This window comes from Podarcis filfolensis (assembly GCF_964270895.1).
Source record: "Podarcis filfolensis genome assembly, chromosome: 15".
Classification (NCBI taxonomy): domain Eukaryota; kingdom Metazoa; phylum Chordata; class Lepidosauria; order Squamata; family Lacertidae; genus Podarcis; species Podarcis filfolensis.
Genome location: NC_139618.1, coordinates 35,450,845 through 35,473,078, shown reverse-complemented (window position 1 = coordinate 35,473,078; position 22,234 = coordinate 35,450,845). Strand labels below are relative to the sequence as shown.

At 44.5% G+C, this 22,234-nt stretch overlaps 1 long non-coding RNA gene across 2 annotated transcripts; it reads left to right on the top strand.

Annotated features, from left to right (window-relative positions):
• Positions 1–1,587: 1,587 nt before the first annotated feature.
• Positions 1,588–20,756, top strand: LOC310750809. Of its 2 annotated transcripts, none has more exons than XR_014542296.1 (3): positions 1,588–2,030; positions 20,062–20,275; positions 20,475–20,756. It is a non-coding gene; the product is annotated as an uncharacterized lncRNA (long non-coding RNA). The 2 variants fall into 2 exon arrangements; XR_014542297.1 differs by lacking the exon at positions 1,588–2,030 and adding an exon at positions 10,324–10,520.
• The last annotated feature ends 1,478 nt before the right edge of the window (positions 20,757–22,234 follow it).

The following is a 22,234-nucleotide window of genomic DNA, read 5'->3' as shown; positions in this document are numbered from 1 at the left end:
AACCCACTTGGGTGTTCCTCTCCCCAACACAAAAGGATCTCTAAATGTTCTCTCAGTGAGCCCTTAAAACTCACCACTCACTGAGGAGCAGCACTGACAGGTACGGCACGAGGCCCTTATTAAGAGTGCAAGGAAGATCATTCAGGTTTGAACACACAGGCTGCCATCGGAGTCCAGCCTGAGAAAATTTGGTTGTTGTAATTCCATTCTGAGATTCCCAATTAGCAAGCAACAGCCTGTCAGCAAGCTGTTAACACACAGAGTTTCGGAGGAAGAGCAGCACAGAGCAAAGCAGAAAGGGAGGCGGGTGGAGAGAGAGAGAGAGAGAGAGGGACTGATACTAAGGGTAAGCAACATGACAAGTACTTTGGTTGTTGCACTGACAGGACTGAACATATTACATGCCATTCAACAGTGCCTGGGTTGAACAGGAGCCATGCCTGCTTTTTTCAGGTTGCTGGTGGTTGCTCTGAGGAAATTATTCCCAATTAAATGTTCCTCTGGATTTGGAGGCTCACAGTGGCCTGTTCTTCTTGTTATTATTTTTCCAGAGCAACACTGGTAAGTTAGAAATCTACAATTCACCTCCCATTGCTTTCTAGATTATGTACAGTCAAGACTCCTTCATTCCTTCTCTGTGTGTACATGGAGGAGGGAGGAGGGCCAGGTCTCTGTAATATTCAGCGCATCACACAAGCAGAGTGAGGCTCCGGTTTGAAAGATCTCAGCCGCTGGAGCAAAAACCTAAATGGGGAAACTGAGACAGCTGCCTACTGTAGACCACAAGCCGTACACTGCAATGTCCTGCATATCCAAGTGCCATAGCTGTCAACTTACAGATTTGAAAATAAGGGACCAGCAGCCTTGAAAATAAGGGAAGAGCAGCCAAAATAAGGGACCTGCAGCCTCACCTGTTCCAGGCACTCCAGTCTTCCTGTCCTCCTGCAGTCTGGTCAAACTCATGCTGGGTAGCTTCGAGAACACTGTCCAACCAACTTTGTAACCAGAGGTTCAACTGAATAGAATCTGAATCACATGCACCACAAGGCCTATGCAGCCTCAACTTAAGATGGCTCCCCGGCCTGGCTTTGCACTGCAAAGTTTGCAGCAGCACGTGCAACAAAATGGCGTCCAGCATTCAAAAAAACCCTCAGCTTGCATTAACTAGCCACACACAAGGCATGCAAGCTCCACCCCCCAGTCGTTCTTAGACTTCTTATTGGGTGAGCAACACAGCCAAGCAACACAGTTGGAGCCTCCCTCCTCCCTGGCCAGCAGGGACGGAGGGAGAGGAGCTGCTTCCTTTGAAATTTAAGGGACATCATTTAAGGGACATTTAAGGGACATCCATCAATAAGGGACAGCAGCGGGACATGGCGCTGGAATAAGGGACTGTCTCTTCAAATAAGGGACACTTGACAGCTATGCCAAGTGCAAACCTACTTCTCAATCAGGATTCTGAAATTCTATCTTTGATGTGGGGGGTGGTTCTTCCTCCCGTTAAAATACAGGCAACTCCCCATTTGTCATCCTGCCAACACACATGATGCCTTGGAACAAAACCCCATGAAAATGAGGAGTTGCCTGTAATGATAGGTGGGGAACCCCTTGCTGATCTAATTCCATTAATCCTGTATATGATGTCAGTTGTAGGGCACGTGGTCATGGCTTGGACCAAACAACCTTGTGGGTGTGCCTTGGGCCAAGTAGCCTTGCAGGTCAAATGGGGAAGCCTGGTGGGCTGGCCACTCCCCACTGCAGCAATAGATTCTGATCTCCTGCCCAGCCGTGGCATAACAGTTCAGTGATGCATTGAGCAAGGTTAATCAATACCCATAGGTCCCCAGATCCTCAACATTTGAATCTAGCTTCCCAAATTTGACTTGGTAAATACATAGGCAATTATATTGCATCAACATATTTTCTTTTTCTTCAGGAGACGTCCGGCCGGGAGGGACAAATGGGAGGGGAACTATGTGTCATAAAAGGATTGTTGACTCTTCCATCTTCTGGCCTCCCTAACCTAACAGGTAAGCTTGTAACAAACCCACCCTCTCCCACATTTTTGTGTTGTGGTTATGCAATAATGGGGAGGGTTTGGTGTGTAAGTACATGAATAAAGACATGTTTACCTGTTGCACCTCGGCTTTCCCCAAGGTGATGTAGTTTATTCTAATTAATGGTTTAACATTGTTGCAGAAATGTAATAAAGGAGCACATATAACTCTTCAAAGGGAAGGTCTAAAGCAAAGCTAAGTCCCCTTCATTCCAAGGGAACCATGTGATTACTGAGTGGTCTCAGGCATACTACTAATGCAGTGTGGGAACTGACCACAGCGAGGTAGTGGTTTGGTGAGAAAACTAACATATCCTAGCATTCACTAGTTATCGTAATCCAAAAGGAATGAATCCCATCCCTAGCAAATAATGGCAAAAGAATTCTGTTTTGCAGATCCCGTTTTTAACTGTGGCATGTGTTGCTCATTTAGGGCCTCTGCAATTAATTAATTAATGCTGCAACCTCCCGAGAGCTGCAAGGGGGATTTGCCATCTGTTGTGCCTCTTCTCCCACCAACTCACAGAGCCACATTTCCAGGTTGGCAGAATCATTGTAATTAACGCTGTATCTGGACGTTAAGAGAGGCTGCCTTCTGGCATTTGCTATTAGCAAGAGTCAGACCCTGTGTTGCAGCAAAGCCTATCCAACAGGTTGAGATTTTTTTAAAAAAAATGTTTTCTCGGCCCCATCATAAAAAAATTGATGCAGGGCAAGAATACAGCCCCCAATTGTCAGGGTATCATTGTCCCATCCTGAGTAGCAGCCAATATCCAGTAACAGAGGAAAAGGTGCCAGTCAAGGATCTCTCAGCTGTATGGAGGACCTGTCAATTATGGCTACGCACAGCTTCCCCACAACCCAGGGACCACCTACCCCCCCCCCCAGATCTGCCCCCAAATCAGTTCTGGGGTGGGGCTAATGTTTCACTAGAATTTTTTAAGCCCTGAGTAAAAAATACAGTTGGAAGGGGGCTAGAGACACTGTGTCACCAAAAGCAGGAGGGTTCGAGCCTGCTTTCACAAGCGCCTTCCCCGCAAAGAATGCATTTGCAAAGCACAGGGGCCTGCAAAATCAAATTCTCTGCTCAGCAGGATTCAATCCTGCCGGGCTTTGCTTCTGTAGTTTATTCCCTGTGGGGGAATGTGGTGGGGCTGCCTGCCTCACCTTCTTTCTGCCTCTGACAGTCCCAGATTGCTTTAGGAGGCCCAAACCACAGCAAAACAGGGCTGGCTCTACCTGATTCTACCAAAGCCTGGCTCTACCTGACTCTGCCCAAGCCTGGATCCCCCCAAATCGGCCTGGTTCAGTTCAGGATTCAGCTAAATCTTACCTCAACACCAGCAATGGGGCAGCAGACTTCGCTTCATCTCAGGGCAGCAGGCTAGCTTCCTTAGCAGTCTCAAGGGAGATGGAGGAGGGAATTGCTGACCTACCCCTACCCCTTCAGCATCTACCTCTCATGGCAGAACCAGCCCTGTAGCCCAGGGGTCTGCAGACTTTTTCAGCTGGGGGCCAGTCCACTGTCCCTCAGTCCTTGTGGGGGGGGGGGCGTCCTATATTTTGAAGGGGAAAAATGAACGAATCCCTATGCCCCACAAATAACTCAGAGATGCGTTTTAAATAAAAGCACACATTCTACTCATGTAAAAACACCAGGCAAGCCCCACAAATAACCCAGAGATGCATTTTAAATAAAAGGACACATTCTACTCATGTAAAAACATACCAATTCCTGGACCGTCTGCGGGCCGGATTTAGAAGGTGATTGGGCTGGATCCAGCCCCTGGGCCTTAGTTTGCCTATCCATGCTGTAGCCCAAGGAGGTGAGCAGGCTGGAGAAGAAAAATGGGGACTGCAGAAAGGGGAAGTGGCGAAAGAGGTGGCAAGTGGAAAATGAGAGGAGAGTTCCTAGCTCATAAAATGCATTTAGCACTTTAAAAAGCAGACGCAATCTCCCATTTGCTTTTGGACTCTGGAACTCAGCCGACTATTGGAAAAAGCACTGGGAATCGATCAAAAGTGACAAAGCCACCAACTGCAAAACAGCCAGCGGGGCTGAGGGAGGCCGGCTGATCGGCTGTGCGTCAGTCACATAGCTTCAGAGAGTCTTGTACACATCATTCTCAAAGAATGTGCAATCTTTTGATTTCCACATGACATTTCCCCTCTAGCAGTGAAAATAAGAGCATTGCATTCATGCTCATGGAGAAACTGGGAGGTTGGCTGGGGCAGCAATTCCACACACCCTTCATCTTTTGTATCTCCCAAGGCTAGGAGTGCAACGAAATGCCTACATTCTCTTTGGCCAGCACAGTGCCTGACATATGTGACATTTCCTTTTAAAAGCATGAAAACATGCAGAGGACGGGAACAAAGATCTCACTCATCAGCAGCCCTAATGAGTGAGAACTCATCCTTCTCTGAGGAATTACTGGAAATATGAATTTGCTAAGATCTTTTTTTAAAAAAAAAAAAAAGCAAAATAAAATCACTCAAATGGATAAAGATAGGCGCATCTAGCTGAGGAGCCCTTCTGTGAAAATACGCAGTTGTTTCAAAGAGATGTGCACAACATCAGCTAGTCTAAGATGCCCAAAGTCAATCACCATTTCACATCGCCATTTGGGTTGCATTTGTTTTGATCCAATCAGGCATGGAGTGTCAATGCGCAGCCTGCCATGTCCAAATCTGAGAGAGGTAGCCTTTGAGATGCAAACAGATCCTTTCCATTCTTATCCAAAACACACAGGAGAGTGGGCAGACACCAGGATTTTCCACATGTCACTCTTAGTAACCAATATATATCTAAATCAGAAAGCAATGCTCTGTGTCTTCTTCCCCAAACCAGCTTGCAAGTAGGGAATTTCAGTTTCTCTGTTTCCCATTTTTCCTGTCTTAAGTTCCATTCTATACCTTTCCACATCACTTAGTAGGTTGTTTTTTAAAGTCCCCATGAAAATTATTTAGCACATTTTTTTTTTTTGCAGAGCAATATTCCCTGATGTGAGGCAGATTCACCAATATATGCATTTTATGTCCATTCCACCATTAAAAACAAAAACACAGATGGATTTGTCTGGAGAACTGCATGGCAAAATCCGGAGATGCGCAAATTTCAAAGGATGGCTGAGTTTCAGTTCATGTACTGTTTCAGAAAGTGAAAACTGGGCAGGTTCACCTTTGAATGCAAATTTAACTGATTCCCATCATCCCTACCCACAAGTAATGAGTTTCCAGCACTCTTTGTGCCACAGCAACTGGAGAGCACCAGGCTGGCAAAGGATGCCCATAAAATCTTCCGAAAATACAGAAATAGGGACTATCCCTAGAAAACAGGGCAATTGGTGTATACAGGTTATCATGGGATCTGGTCATCTTTGGTTCCCTCCTTGTCAATAACATGAGCTCCTGCATTGGTGGAGGGTCCTTGTTTAGCTGTGGATCAGACAGATATATGTTGGAACAGAAACATACAAAATGGGTTTCTAAAATGTTCTACACATAAAGGCATTTGATTTATAGAGCGTGCTTAACCATTACTGAATGCGACAGTAAATTACATTTGAGCCAGTCTTGGCACAAGGCTTGAAATATCAGTCTGCAGTTAGTGAAAGGTTGCCTTGCCCTGCTCTGACGCTACCTTATCCCCAAGTTTGTTAAATATTTGTTTAATATCATATTATTACACTTTGTAGCCAAGACCATTATACATCAAACAAACCTGCTTGTCAAGAAAAAACAAAACAAGTGAAGTAGAAAGGGGAAAGAAAAATGACACATGAAGGAAGAAAGGGGCAACATAAGGAGGGATCCTCTAAAGTACATTGAATAGACTAAAAGGAAAAATATTCAATATTCAAAACAATATTCAAAAAAAAAATATTTTCAACATTATCTCCAGTTTTAAGAAACTGTTTCATAGACAAGCAATTATACTGTAGTAGCTGGTTTAGGCAGGATCAAATCATTTCATATGAACAGGCAGCAATAATACTCAATCATAGATGCTCACCATTATTTCTTTCTTTTTTTTCAACTGAGACATAGTAGAACAACTCAAAGCTAACTGTGGGTTACCATGTGGAAGAACCTCATATGAATGTCTTCTTGAGCAAAATGATTAAATTAATAACGAAGATCTGTTTAATACTCTCAATATGTGCAAAAGAATTTCTCCATCCTTCATATAAAAGGAAATGGGACTAAACAAATAGTGGGTTAATAATCTTTGAATCAGAATGGATGTGGGCATTCAAAAATATTCCCGGAACATTTACTAATGTGAACCTGAAAGAGAATTATCTTAAGACAATTTTCCAATCCTACCTAACTCCACCCAGAATGGTTTATATTTTTATTTTGCCAAAACATGACCTGCATTGCTGGAGGTGTAACGGGATTAACGTGGATTTAATACATATTTTTGGAGCTATGTTGGTTGCTTTTATTTGTGCTCATTTCTGGAGCCTCTAAGAACAAGAGTTAGCACTACTCAGAAATAAGGATCAATATTAAAGAACCAGTGTGATGGAGTGGTTAGTGTTGGACTATAATCTAGGAAAATAAGTCCCCACTCAGGCATTAAGTTCACAGGGGGACCTTGGGCCTAACCTACCTCACAGGTAGGCTATTCCCACATTGCAGCTGGCTGGACCAGGTGACTCTTGGAGTCATTTTCATCTCTGCAATTTATGATTCAAAGTATAAAATCGGGATGGGGGGGAACCATGTACACCACTCGGAGTTCCCTGGATATAAATGTAATAATGAGGTTAGTTTTAGTTAGGAGTTTAGTTTTTGGTAATTACTAGATAGATCAGGGATGGAGACCTGAAAGAGCAGGTTCTTATTCCCCTAATTCCCACCCCTGGGCCCAAATTTGACAAGTAGCAATCCACCTGATGTCACAGTGATGTCAGGTGACACAACATTCTAAAGCAGAAAGACCAGCTCTTTGGGGCTACTTCAAAGCACCTATCTTTTTACCTGCGCACACCTGGTGCCATTATTGTCAGTTTGCATTTCTTAGTACAGGAAAGTATTGATCTGATGTGTAGAGATCTTTCCTGTTCTGCTTAGTTGAAGAGGGTTCTGGAAGGTTTCTTCTCTGTGTGGAAGAAGGTTCTTGTTTAGGTTATTCCTTCTGAGAAGCTGAGTAAAGCTGGTTTAAATTGGTTCTGTTATCCTTCTGTCAAGGTCACGCTGACTATACTAGGCCAAAAGGAGCCTGGGTTTCACTATGTTCTTTTTCTGTCTCTTTGTTTGGGTGTGGTATATAGTGTTCTGTATATAGTGTTCTGTATATAGTGTTCTGTTCTGTATATAGTGTTAAGTTTAGTCTTATTATAAGTTATTGTTAAGTTTAAGTTAAGTCTGCTGCAACTGGATTTCTGATGAACTGTGCCAATCCTGAATGTATTAGATTTGTGACCGTTATGTTCATTTTCCTTCAGTAGCAGTAAATGGATGGAAGCGGGGGAAGTAATAATGAAAATGAAAGTTACTGATCATGGCTGCTTATTGGCACTAGTAGATGGCAACTTCATATCAGAGTTTCTTCAAAAGTCCTTGAGAGATGCCATCTGTTTTTGGTGACATGTTGCTGCTTAAACTATCAATTTACCCTGGAACCTCTCCTATGGTTTTGTAAATATGGAGATCTATCACAAATTGATTATATACAGGTGCAGGAAGCTCGTTGCTAACACCCTCTTCAGTGAAAACAGATACAACAAATCCGTTGTTTGACTCAATCACTTGTGACATTTTAATGAACGTCTTTCACTGCGGTGGCTTTTATGTCTCTTTGTGTGTTTTCCAAAATTCTTGCAGTTCCTCCACAAATTCCATTCTCTTCTTATGTTTAAGCTGCCATAATTTATGCTGGTTTTTTGGTTTTTCCACATTTGGATTTGCAATCCACTTTGTAAATTATGTCCTTTCCCCCCTTCTTTTAATAGCTTCCGTAATGCTGCAATTTAGCTGGGTGGGTTTGCTTTTTAGATCTCTTTCTGCCTTTCTCAAAAATTTGTAGCGTCCATATATTTTTCTTTACTTTGTGGCATACATATATTTTTTTGTCAAATAGTGCTGTTAGAGCATTATCTAAGTCTCTGCCTGGTGTGCTTGTTTTAAAGAGTATCCATTAATTTCTTTAAAGCACTTTTTTATTTTATTACCTGACCATTCATTCAGGCAATCAATCATTGTAACTAGTGCCTCTTAATCTTGATGTAGGCGTCCTTGCTGAACTTAGTTCATTTCACTCCAGTGAACTGGATGCTTTGGCAGCTATAGAAATATGTGGGAACTGCAACAGAATTTTGTAGCTAGAGATGGAGGGGAGGGATTCCATTTATTTCACATTAAAGGCGAACCTACCAAATTTGCACTTTCTGAAACTGTGTGCAAACTAAAACACAGCCATCCTTTGACATTCACACTTCTCCGTATTTCGCAATGCAGTTGTCCAGCCAGGTAATGAGCACTCACACTTTACATTGTGGGTGCCCTTTGCGGGATCGCGCTATAGTTCCCAGGGAGGTTACTGGCAAACAGGGGCTGGCTTGCCTCTCAGTGTGGATTTTTGGAGGTTCATGCCCAGCCTCAGTAATCAAGTTTCTTGCTCGGAGATGGGGCCAGCCCCATTTATAAATAAGGGGTGGAGCCGACAATAGCCAGGCAGTCGGCTCTGGAGATTCACCCTCCCTACCCTCCCTTTCAGAGGACGAGATGATTGGATAGTGTTCTCGAACCTACCAGCATGAGTTTGACCAAACTGCAGGAGGCAGTGGAAGACAGAAGTGCCTGGCGTGCTCTGGTCCATGGGGTCACGAAGAGTCGGACACGACAAAACGACTAAACAACAACACCCTCCCTTTGTTTAATGTTTGTTGTTTGCAGGTTAACTTTTTCTTCCTGTTTAGCGGGCGCTGCTACGGTCTTTGACTGGCTGCTGTTGAAGGACCGGGAAGAAATTTTCCTGCATTGGCAGGTTTTGTCTTCCCCGTAGCAATTCATCACAACTTTGACCGTTATGGCCTTGGGTGGAATCCTTTAGTCTTTTCTTCCCTGTTGGGGTGGGGGCGCGTGAAGTGGTGACTCATCCCCCCCACGACGGCAATTCCAGGGTCCCCCTCTTAAAGGGGTTTTATATATATGGGTGTCACTGGCCATACACTGAAAGGTTGTCATTTAACTACCCTGCGTGCAGGGATATGGGCTGGGCTGCCTTCTACAATTACGTCTCACAGAGCACCCCACATCCCATTTACCCTGATGAGCCGCAGTTCCCCCCGGCTGGGGGGCTGGGAGGGATACACGCCCAAGGCCGAAGCCAAGGTCTTCCTACATTCGGAAGTTTAATAAAGTTGTGGCCTAATTTTAATTCCATATAATGTTGTCAAAGTCTTTATTCATTCCTTATGATCCCAGGGGGCTGGGGCTGTCGCCGGCGGATCACACAATGTATACATAAATGTATATGCTAGGGTAAAGTGTGCATATATTTGTGAAAATAACTGCAGTTTTCTCCGTGACTTGTTAGTATTCTGATAAAAAAAAAAATTGTCCCCATGGATCGAAAGCAAAGCCAGCAAGTGAAGCTCTACACACTTTTTCAGTGAATGAAGGAGGTTATTGGAACACCCCTTCTGTGTGGCTTTCTACATTTTATTTCCCCCTAATATGCTGCCATATTTCATACGTATGGGTAACGATTATGTAAGCAACACCTCTGGGCTGCTTGGATAACCTGCAAGCCATTCATAAAGTTTGTTTCTCCAAGCAAGTGTTACAGAAAACAACACCCAGGCTCTTTTCTCATTTTAATATATATCCTAGGCCAACTTCCTTCCTCTGTGTAAAAATGCCTGCTATCCCGCTGGTGGTAATAGATGTCTCATTTTCCCCCTCTAACTTTCTAATTTCAAACTGTGAAAGATCTCAGCATACTGATCCTGGTGGTCTTAACAAGTCTGATAAAAAAATAATAATACTGGACCTGAAAATATTCAAACAGTGATTCCATCTCTTCTCCAAAACTGAATTTAAGATTTAACTCATTCATTTACTACCCAGTCCTAGGGAGGTTTATTTTGAAGAGTTCTCAATGGGTTGTGGAAATATGGAGGAGAAATTTGTGTGGCTTATATCTGAATGCAAACTGACCCAATTTACACTTCCCAAACCAATACACAAACTCTGAAACATGACTATCCTTTAAAATCTACCCCTCCAATTTTTCTACAATGCAGTTACAGTGGCACCTTCATTCTCGATCTTAATCCATTCCAGGAGTCTGTTCGACTCCCAAAACCATTCAAAAACCAAGGCACAGCTTCCAATTGGCTGCAGGAGCTTCTTGAACTCAAGCAGAAGCTGCGTCAGATGTTCACTTACTTCCGGGTATGTAGCATTTGGGAGCTGATTTGTTCGACAACTAAGCTGTTCGAAAGCCCAGGTACAGCTGTATAAAAAGTATACATGGGTAAATGCTCACAAAAATGTGTATATTACTGCAAATAACGTATAAAAGTGCATTAAGTTGGGCAAAACTATATACAAAATGTGGGTATTTGCAAAGCTGTGCATTAAAAGAGAAATATTTTTTGCCAACTTTTAAATAGAGCTTCCAAACTGGTGTGGAAATGTAGCAAACTGTACATAAGGCTGGAAAAACTGGAAACTGGAAATGGGAGATTCATCCATTCCTAATTATGGGACTGTAACAGAGCAAAACCCATATCTTTTTCTCCCTTGGGGGGAAAAATCCATTTTTTTGCCATGGAGTCATTTCCTCAGTGATATCTTAAGTGAGCCAATTAATTCTACTTTTGTCCCCATCCTCCTCTCTGCTGAGTTCTACAATAACAACACTGAGGCTAAGGGAAAGGAAGTTGGCGGGTATTGCTGCAACACGCTGGACTTGGTTGTAAGAATGAAGTCTGGGTGAGGGCAGATCAAGACAGGTAGGGTGATGTTGCAGTTGCCCTAAGAGATCAACCCACTGCAACTTCCCTCTCATTTATTGGTTTCTGCTACTTTCCCTCCCGGGAATCAACATAAAAATGGATAATTTCAAAGATGCATTCATCACTGTCGCTTGGGAAAACTTGTGCAAAGGCCACAAGATGGACCTCAGGCCCTTCACCTGTAGAAATGCACTTCACTTTCACATCTTTATTATTTAATTCAAGTAGATATGAATTAGGCAAACAATATTTCTTCATTTTTTGTAACCCATCTTTTTCTTAGATCAGATCTTTGGAGTGATATAACTTTTGTTCTGAAGTTTTCTCACTCACCCTTCTAACCAGCTGAGGTCCATCTATAGATTTCTAAGGCAAGGTTCACAATAAAGACAGGGTGAAGTCCAGCTGATGGTGACTTGTGGACTTAAAGTATGCATAAGGAACTTCAGACCCAGGAGGCAACCCTCCAGGAATCTCTCTGTGACCCTCGTGGCTCTTCCCAGCTCCTTCCCCCAAACCACACTCATCACTGGCTCTGCTTTGCACCATCCTTAAGTGTTTTTGCCTGGCTAGAATGTGTCCTTTAATGCTAATCATGCATTGTGCGTGCCTGGGTGGATAATAGAGAGCAGGGTGCAAGAGTGAAGAAACTGGCCCACTGCACAAAAGATAAAATTTGTATTCATCCATCTGCTGGTTCCACCCACGACTAGCATATGGTCCCTGGAAGATGGTCCAAAAGGGAACGTGGCCATTGAGCTGAAAACACCTCTCCGTCCCCGACTTAAGGAGAGAACGTTCCTGCTCACAAGGAATCTCACAGGACGACAACTTCAAAGTCAGGGAAACAGTGGTGGTGGTAGAAGCTTCCCCAATAACAATTTCAGTTTTCATGTTTCTTAATCTAAAGAACACCAAACATCTTGGCTCATAGAACAGTAAGAATACAGCAGCTGGAGTAGCCTCCAGCAACACATAAGGTATGGAGGGGGTTGGAGGGAAGGGTGTCTTGGGCAGTGATCCTTGGTATGAAAAATAGGGGTGTCACAAGTTTGACCTCATTTCCACCTGTGCAAGGTGTGAGGGTATGGGCTCTACCCCTTCATTCCTCTGCATGTGTAGACCAGGCCTTATTAAATCTGATCTTCTGGCTGCAATTTCCTAGTTTTCTCAGCTGTTGTTACTTATTCAACAGCTTCTTATGCTTCACTGAAGATTGCTAAGCAGTTCTTAATGTCCTTAAGTCCCTTTCCTTTGTGACTTTTATGCTGCTGACAAACTCACTACCAAACCCCACCTGTTACGTTAGACACTGCAGAAGTTTGTTTTAAATTGATTGCTTTTTTTAATGGAAAATGAAGACCTTTAGGGATATTTTACTATTTTAAAATGTAATGTGGCAGCCTTCATCCTATTGCAGGATGTGCAGAACCAGCCTGTGTATATTGATTCCAAGTCCCACTAAGTTAAATGAGATTTGGGGTACAATCCTGGCCCCAGCCACTGCCTGGCAGGATCTAATGGAGTGGATGCATCTGCAGCTCTGCTCAGATTTCCAGCCAGGGTGGAGGGGGGCCAGTTGCACAGCCATCAGGCCTGATGATGTCACATAACACCCAAGGAACCAATGGATTGCAGGCCATCTCAGCCCCTCCCTCTCCAGAACACTTCATTTCATGGCTTTCTGCTGATTGCTTCAAGTGGGTAACTCAGTGGCACAGTTTCAACCTACCCAACTACCCTAAGGAAATGGAAGGCGGGCGGGGGGCAGGGCATTGTGCTGGCATCACTCCATAGGCAGAGACTGGTGGAGGTTGACAGTGCTAGGCAAAGAGACACCTCTGCCCCATCCAACTCATCCCCAACCTCACCCAAAGGGAGTTTAGAATTGCTCTGCAATTCTGAAGGATTGCAGACTTAGTTCTAGATAATATTGTGTGTGTGTTTTACTAGCTTATATTCTTTATTTATTTTTATTTAAAATATTTGTAAGGAGACATACAGTCCAAAATGAAATAATGCCAGATCAAAGCTGCATATGTTAACAGCATGATTGCACACATACCTAGATGTGATTGCAATCTGAACTCCAGTTATGCTGGATAAGGGGAAGGTGGGGTGTTGCTGTTGCTGCTACACCAATGTAAAATAGCTGCATGTAACCTATAGAAGTATAACCTAGCAAGGGAGAAGAAAACATAGTGGTGCAAAAATGTCAGACATGCCCCATGGGATTGGTGGAGAATATGTCAGTTTTGATTTCTCTCGTCTTCTCACTTTTTCAGTCTTAAATTTGCCTCTCCACACTTCCATATTAAGCTGCAATTTTTTAAAAAAAACAACAACTTTGCATGAAAATTCATAAGAATTTTAGTTTTAATCTCTCCCAATAAACACACGCTTGCATGCACATTTTTGCAAAACAATTTGTCCAAATATACGACATATTTTGTTACTAATATATTTATAGTATATGCATTTTAGTACATATTAGTTGGAAGGAGAACTCCGTTACAAAATTCAGAAACAGGCAGATTTGGAAGGATATTTTGTTTCAGACAGTGGAAATTAGGCAAATTTGCCTTTAAATGTGGGCTTTTAAAAAAAAATAATCTCGCCCTTCACTAGTAGAGATGGACTAATCTGTTATTTTTGGGTTCCCTCGGTTTCTTACTTTTCTAATCTTAAATTCAGTTATTCACGTCAAATTATTATTTTTAAATTTGTCTGCATTTTAGGACACATTTCTCTTAATATACACATTATTATAAGCAAATTTCCCTAATATAATGTATTTTTGTATGTTATCATCACTTAAAATGTATGTATTTACATGCACACTTTCCCCTAATATACACATTTTTGTACACATTATAAAATGTCAGCGTTGGGCTGTTTAGCTGGTGTTTGCAGCACCACATTCTTGCCTTGACCCAGGGGAGGAAGAGGTGAGAAAGGCTTTGCCTAGTCATCATGATTTCACAAAGCAAGAACAACAACAAGGGCTACAATTCAGAATGATGGTGCACATGGTGCAATAAAAGAGACCTCACCTCTGGAACATCAGCATCTACTCTGGGTCACAGAAACATGGAAAAGACCTATTCATTGCTACAAATCAAAACACTCCTCCCCCCTCCCCAAGAGCCTCGGTTGAATCCTCTCTCTCCTCCCTTGCCATCTTTCCCATAAGAGGCTTTCAGGGGAATTTCTGTCTATGTTTGGGTTATTGAGATTTGTTTAGTTTTTAAAAAAACCAAATTGGCAAGGATGTTGACAGCAAATCTAAAAATCCAGAAACACGAAAAAGAGATGTTAACAACAGAACAAACAAAAGTTTCCGATTAACCATTTCAAATCTTTGGATCAACTAAACTGGTTCCCCTCGATTTATTGAGCAACATGCCTTTTAAAATAACAAGAACCCTTTAACTCTTTTGAAATATATGTTCTTGGGGAAAAGCTGTATATTGCAGGGCCCATCGACGAAGAAGCCTCCCCATTGCTCTCACTAAAGAAGGAATGTCTCTCCTAAATATTGATCCCTGCTGTGACACAGACATACGTCATCTAACAACAAAACTTGCCTGTAGTGTGGGGGAGTCTTCAAAGTTCTTGTTTTATTCTCTTCATGTATCTTTATAATTTATTGTCATAATGACTGAGCCAGGCTAGCTCTAGTCTCTCCCTGACCCACTACCAAACAAAGTCCTCAGAGGACAAACTGCACAACCCGCAGACTAAGGGCCTTGAGGAACCCCTTGAGAGGCCCTCAGGGGGAAGACCTGCTGAAGAAATCCTAGCCCTACGAGAGACAAAGGCTGATGCCCTCAAGGATGCCGGCATCAAAAAGTCCGGCTCTGGCTCAACATAGTACCTGTTTGCAGACCCCGAATATCCGTGCACTTTGGGCTAAAGGGCTCCTCAAGCAGCAGTCTCCTTGAGATCAAGGAATCAGTGAAACACCATCATCACCAGCAGCTCTGGTTAGGGTGTGCCCTGGGAGGCCAGAGTGCATCAACTCTTCTTTTTGAGTCTCCCAGTTGGTGGGGACACATATTTCTGGCTCCTTGATGCTGAACCTTGGCTCCCATGGCTGCTTTGCGATGACCTTGACTTTCTGCCTGAACTTGCATTTGGATCATATTTTGGACCAATTCCCTGTTTGTAGCCCTCGTTTGTCTTGGGCTGTGACACCATCACCCCTGCTTTCCTTCTTGAGTTGGAGACTTGTACCAAGTGGTGTCTGGTGCCCATTAGGATTAGTAGGGTGGAAGGCTAGGAGGCTACTGGTAGGTAGACTCAGAGTACATGGCAGGCAGAGCTAATGACAGGCAGAGTCAACTAATTCTGGCTTTCTTCTTCTTCTCCTCCTCCTCCTCCTCCTCCTCCCCACTGAGTTCTGCAAGGGTGCAAAACTAGGACTTAGGAGGAAGAAGCAAACAGCAAGATTTGCTTGTAAGTAAAAAGGCAAACAGGTGGCATGTTTCTGAGGTCAGAATTAGGCTGGTGTAGCACTGTCCCGTTTGCCTTCGCTGCTTATAAAGGTAAAGGGACCCCTGACAATTAGGTCCAGTCGTGACCGACTCTGGGGTTGCAGCGCTCATCTCGCTTTATTGGCCAAGGGAGCCGGCGTACAGCTTCCAGGTCATGTGGCCAGCATGACTAAGCCGCTTCTGGCGACCCAGAGCAGCGCACGGAACGCCGTTTACCTTCCCGTCGGAGCGGTACCTATTTATCTACTTGCACTTTGACGTACTTTCGAACTGCTAGGTTGGCAGGAGCAGGGACCGAGCAACGGGAGCTCACCCCGTTGCGGGGATTCGAACCGCCGACCTTCTGATCAACAAGTCCTAGACTCTGTGGTTTAACTCTCAGCACCATCCGTGTCCCTTCACTGCTTATACCTTCCTAGAATTGGGGCCCAGCCCGAGGGCACCCATGGGAGCATACCACTTTTTTGCTGCTTAATATAACCAAATTTCTAAGCAGAAATGCATAATATCAAAATTAAATTCCCATAAAAATATTAGCAAGAGCATTTAAACAGAAATACCGAGCAGTGTGATTTGAAAACTAAGAACCACAGAAAGCAAATTGTGACCTTGTGTATGGGGCAGTCTGTTGTCTTTGTCCATGGAGTTTTCTTGGCAGGGATACTGGAGTGGCTTGCTGCTATCTGCTCAGGTGGATCACATTTAATCAAAACTCTCCACTATGACTTGTCAGTCTTGGGTGGCCCTACACGGCATAGCTCATAGCTTCTCTGAGTTATTCAAGGCCCTTCGCCATGATATGGCAGTGATCCATGAACTTATATGCAGAATTCATCATGCGAAAGGCTGGACTGGAGGAATCCCAAACCAGAATTAAGATTGCCAGAAGAAATATCAACAACCTCAGATATGCAGATGACACAACTTTGATGGCAGAAAGTGAGGAGGAATTAAAGAAACTTTTTAATGAGGGTGAAAGAGGAGAGCGCAAAACATGGTCTGAAACTCAACATAAAAAAACTAAGATCATGGCCACTGGTCCCATCACTTCCTAGCAAATAGAAGGGGAAGAAATTGAGACAGTGAGAGATTTTACTTTCCTGGGTTCCATGATCACTGCAGACAGTGACAGCAGTCACAAAATTAAAAGACATCTGCTTCCTGGGAGAAAAGCGATGACAAACCTAGACAGCATCTTAAAAAGCAGAGACATCACCTTGCTGACAAAGGTCTGTATAGTTAAAGCTATGGTTTTCCCAGTAGTGATGTATGGGAGTGAGAGCTGGACCATAAAGAAGGCTGATCGCAGAAGAAGTGATGCTTTTGAATTATGGTGCTGGAGGAGACTCTTGAGAGTCCCATGGACTGCAAGAAGGTCAAACCTATCTATTCAGAAGGAAATCAGCCCTGAGTGCTCACTGGAAGGACAGATCCTGAAGCTGAGGCTCCAATACTTGGGCCACCTCATGAGAAGAGAAGACTCCCTGGAAAAGATCCTGATGTTGGGAAAGATGGAGGGCACAAAGAGAAGGGGATGACAGAGGATGAGATGGTGGGACAGTGTTCTCAAAGCTACGAACATGAGTTTGACCAAACTGCGGGAGGCAGCGGAAGACAGGAGTGCCTGGCATGCTCTGGGCCATGGGGTCACGAAGAGTCGGACACGACTAAACGACTAAACAACAACAACATGGGGCAGTCAGGTGAAAAAGAGGGGTGGGTTACTACACCTTTAATAGTTGCAAGGAAGAGGGAATGTCCATTGGTTTAGCTCACATGGCAACTGTTCTACACAACTTATTGAAGGTGCAGGATCCCCCTTCTCTTTTCCACCTCATTGCCCTACCTGTGTGGTGTAAGCTCTGGTAAGATACCTAGAAGCTGAGCTGTGGCCATGGTTGCTCCTTGAGGAGCAGCTTTTAGGAGTGGGGGATTCTTTGCTGAGGAGATTTCTGAGACAGTTTAACCCCCAAAGCTTTTGCAACGTGCTCCACCTCCTCCTCCTCTGACAGTTCCAGAAGTTTTTCATCAGGTATCAAGAAAGAGGAACCCCTGCCTTGAAAATTGTGTGAGGGGGTGGAGAAATAAGAACTGTTTAATGTATTTTTAATCTCTTGTTGGAAGCCGCCCAAAGTGGCTGGGGGAGCCCAGCCAGATGGGTGGAGTATAAGTTATAAATAATAATTATTATGATTATTATTATTATTATTATTATTATTTTATGTGTTCCAAATACTCAGCGAATAATGAAATAACAACAGCATGCACAGAGCTGTCTCACATATACATACACACCTCATCTTAAAGTGAATGTGGCTTACATTTTCCTTTCAGACTGAAGCTGGTTTGAGGAAAACCACATCAAACTGCAGTGTTTTTCAAGAAACTACAGGCTAGCTCTGCATCATGAGCCAGTGTGGTGTAGTGGTTAAGAAAGGTAAACTCGTAATCTGGTGAACTGGGTTCGCGTCTCCGCTCCTCCACATGCAGCTGCTGGGTGACCTTGGGCTAGTCACACTTCTCTGAAGTCTCTCAGCCTCACTCACCTCACAGAGTTTTTGTTGTGGGGGAGGAAGGGAAAAGAGATGGTTAGCTGCTTTGAGACGCCTTAGGGTAGTGATAAAGCGGGATATCAAATCCAAACTCTTCTTCTTCTTCATGGATCCATTCCAGTCCAGCTTCCGCGCTGGTCATGGGACCGAGACGGCTCTGGTCGCCCTAACAGATGATCTCCGCAGGCAGCTGGATTGAGGCGGGTCGGGGCTGCTGATTCTTCTAGACCTGTCAGCAGCCTTCGACATGGTCGATCACGAACTCCTGGACCACCTCCTTGCCGACGTGGGGATCCAGGGCACAGTCCTTCAATGGCTGCGCTCGTTTCTCTCTGGTCGGGGACAGAGGGTGGCGCTTGGGGGGGGAATTGTCATCCCGCCACTCCTTGGTGTGTGGAGTGCCCCAGGGTACGATTCTCTCCCCGATGCTTTTTAACATCTTTATGTGCCCCCTCGCCCAGCTTGTCCGGAGTTTTGGGCTGGGCTGCCATCAGTATGCTGATGACACCCAACTCTATCTGTTGATGGATGGCCATCCTGACTCGGCCCCAGACACACTGATCAGATGCTTGGAAGCTGTGGCTGGATGGTTACGTGGGAGCCGGTTGAAGTTAAATCCTTCGAAGACAGAGGTCCTCTGGCTGGGACGGGACGATATGGGATTGAGGGGGCAACTCCCATCTCTTGCGGGGGTGCAATTAGTGCCAGCACCATCCGTTAAGAGTTTGGGTGTAATCTTCAATACCTCCCTCTCCATGGAGGCGCAGATTGCAGCTATAACAAAGGCAGCATTTTTCCATCTCCGCCAAGCTAAGCAGTTGGCTCCTTACCTCTCTCGCCCTGACCTAGCCACTGTGATCCATGCGACGGTCACCTCCAGACTGGATTATTGTAACTCGCTCTACGTGGGGCTGCCCTTGAGACTGACCCAGAAACTCCAGCGGGTGCAGAATGCCGCAGCGAGACTCCTTACGGGGTCTTCGCTGCGAGATCACATTCATCCGGTGCTATACCAGCTGCACTGGCTCCCGGTGGAGTACAGGATCAAGTTTAAGGTGCTGGTTTTAACCTTCAAAGCCCTATACGGCCTAGGACCCTCGTACCTACGGGACCTCCTCTCCTGGTATGCCCCACAGAGGAACTTACGGTCTTCAAATAAAAACATCTTGAAGGTCCCAGGCCACAGAGAGGTTAGGCTGGCCTCAACTAGAGCCAGGGCTTTTTCGGCTGCGGCTCCAACCTGGTGGAACGCTCTGCCACAAGAGACAAGGGCCCTGCAGGACTTGACATCTTTCTGCAGGGCCTGCAAGACAGAGCTGTTCCACCAGGCCTTTGGTCAGGGCACAGCCTGACTCCCTCCTTTGGCAATCTTTACAAAACTTTAGTTTATGGTTGCCATCAATTTTGATTTTAATTAATTTTTATAATGTTTTTATAATGTTGCACTGTTTTAGTGTTGTTAGCCGCCCTGAGCCCGGCTTTGGCTGGGGAGGGCGGGATATAAATAAAATTTATTTTTATTTTTATTATTATTATTATGGGTAACATCTGTATGTGGATTCACGTACAAGCATTGGGAGTGCACAAAGTAAATGGTCATGTGTGCACAGCCTACATGCTAAGAACACATGCTTTCCATGCAGAAGGCCTCAGTTTCAATTCTTGGTATGGTTTCACTGGGTAGACCATGAGGGGAAAGACTTGCGCTGCAAACCCTGGAAAGCCACTGCCAGTCAGAGAAGACACTACTAGGCTAGATGGACAAACATAGTAACTTTGTTTAAGACAGCTTCCTATGTCAACCACATAGGAAAAGATTATTATCTTAAAGGCAGCTGCTTAGCAACTCAGAATAATCCATTTCTTCTGTAAAGGGTTCTGCTTTGCCATTTGAAAGATCTTTGACTAGCAGCGATGGATGACGGTACTTCAAACGTTTGGGTGTTGCTCTTTCAGATAAGCATTTAAAATCTTTTTCACAGGATCTCCAGACATCTTTGATACGGAATTAAGGCTGGCTATCTTTTGGAAGATCTTTTTCTGTTCGATCTGCTAATGAATCATGAACCAAACTGGCAGACGTCTAGAGCTTCCACTTCTGGTGTGGCATTCATCAAAGAGTAATTGGGAACTCAGAGAAGCCGTTAGATATTAAGAAACGACCTCAGGGGAAATGTCAAGGGTGTGTCTATATAGGTGTGTAGATGTTTGCAATACTTATAACTTTCTAGTGTTCTATCAAACCCAAAGCTGCTAATATTTGTCAGAATATTGTACGTCCCATTGAGAGAAGTGGGACTTACTACCAAATAAATATTAAATTTATTTCCCTTCCTCTGCTATATGCACAAATAAGATTTTTCAAGGTGGTTCACATTGGTCTGTTTTCACTTAGATTGGACCATGATGAAGATGATGACGTCATGGCCATGACAGCCGAGGAATGTCCAGAATGAGGAATTAACTCTCTATTGATCTCAACTAGGGCCAGGGCCTTTTCAGTACTGGCCCCGACTTGGTGGAACGCTCTGTCACAAGAGACTAGGGCCCTGCGGGACTTGACATCTTTCCGCAGGGCCTGCAAGACAGAGCTGTTCCACCTGGCCTTCGGTTTGGACTCAGTCTGACCCTTATGTTTCCCTCCCCTTATGGTTTTGATCTATGGGCTACTTTTAAAATGAGGCTGCATTTTAAAATACATTTTAACCTTTTAAATTGGGTGGGGTTTTTTCTTCCTCTTTTTCCCCTATTATGTTTTTACTGTGATTTTATTGGTGTTAGCTGCCCTGAGCCCGGCTCTGGCCGGGGAGGGCGGGGTATAAATAAAATTTGTTGTTATTGTTGTTGTCAAAAGTACAATTTCAAGTTAGAAAAGTCATGTCTCTCAGTCCTACGTCAAAAAATCGTAGAGTTAGATGGGACTACGAGGATCATCTAGTCCAACCTCCTGCAATGCAGGAATCTCTTACCCAACAAGAGACTTGAACCCACAACCCATGAGATTAAGAATCTCGTGATCTACCAACTGTGCTACTCTTAGGTGAGCATCCAATGAGGCAGTTGCAGCAACAGACAGGCCCCACCCCCAACCAGGGGTGGAGAAGGGGGGGCCGTCCGGCCCAGGTGTCATCACTGAGGGGGGTGACATTCGGCGCGCCACCTGCCCGCGACTCCCAAGCCTACCCCGAGCTGTTGGGGGAAGGAGAAGAGCTACACCGCCTTGCCGGAGGCCTCCCCCCCTTCCCCCTTCATTTTCACAGCTCAGGGGAAGCTTGGGAGATGCGGGCAGGTGGCACCATTGCCACCCCCCACTCCTGGGCTGCTTCCTGGGGGGGACCTCCCCCGAGCTGTCAAAAGAAAGATGGAAGGGAGGAAGGCTGTTGGCAAAGCGGTGCGGCTCCCTCCCCACCGCCCTCTGGGACACTCACCCCGCCCCCATGGCCCCCGCCACTCCGAGTGCCAAATCAGCTAGTTCCGCCTGTGCCCCTAATCTCGGCTTATGTATCTTCCCCACCGGAGCTGCGAGCAAGCAGGTTCACACACTGCCTGTCTGTAACTTTCTGCTTCTCCCATTTCCATCCTCTTATGGTCTTAGGAGCCAGTGGAGCTAGGAGAGATGGGGGCAGGAGGAGGAGTGTGGAAACTCTTGACTCTACACCAGACTGTCCTATCTCTCATTCCTCCTCCACCAATTCTGCAGCTTTTCCTGACTCTGACCCTGGTCTCCTGGCTGTTACAGCACAATTCAAAGTGTTGGTGTTGCGGCCGCATTTTGTTGGCTGAAAGAATGGCTGCTTCTTGAAAACACAGACATTTTGGATTTAGAAGGTTTTAATAATGTTTTTGGGTGGCATGCATATTTGTGGTACGACAAGGTTAAAGCTCATAAAGCATTTAAAAACCATATTGTCAGGAAAGCATTGTTTAATGTGTGGCTAAGATATAAAGACTTACTGGAGAATAAAACCCCAAGGTGGTTGTCACCAATGGAAGCAAAGGCACTGAAAAAGTCCAATATGGAGGCCAAATGGCCGAAATATTGGGAAATATTGGAACAAGAAGGAGATAAATTGAAATTGCAGAGTTTTGAGAAATTAAAAGACAAGGTGCGAGATTGGTTGCACTATTTTCAAATAAGAGAGGCCTATAATTTGG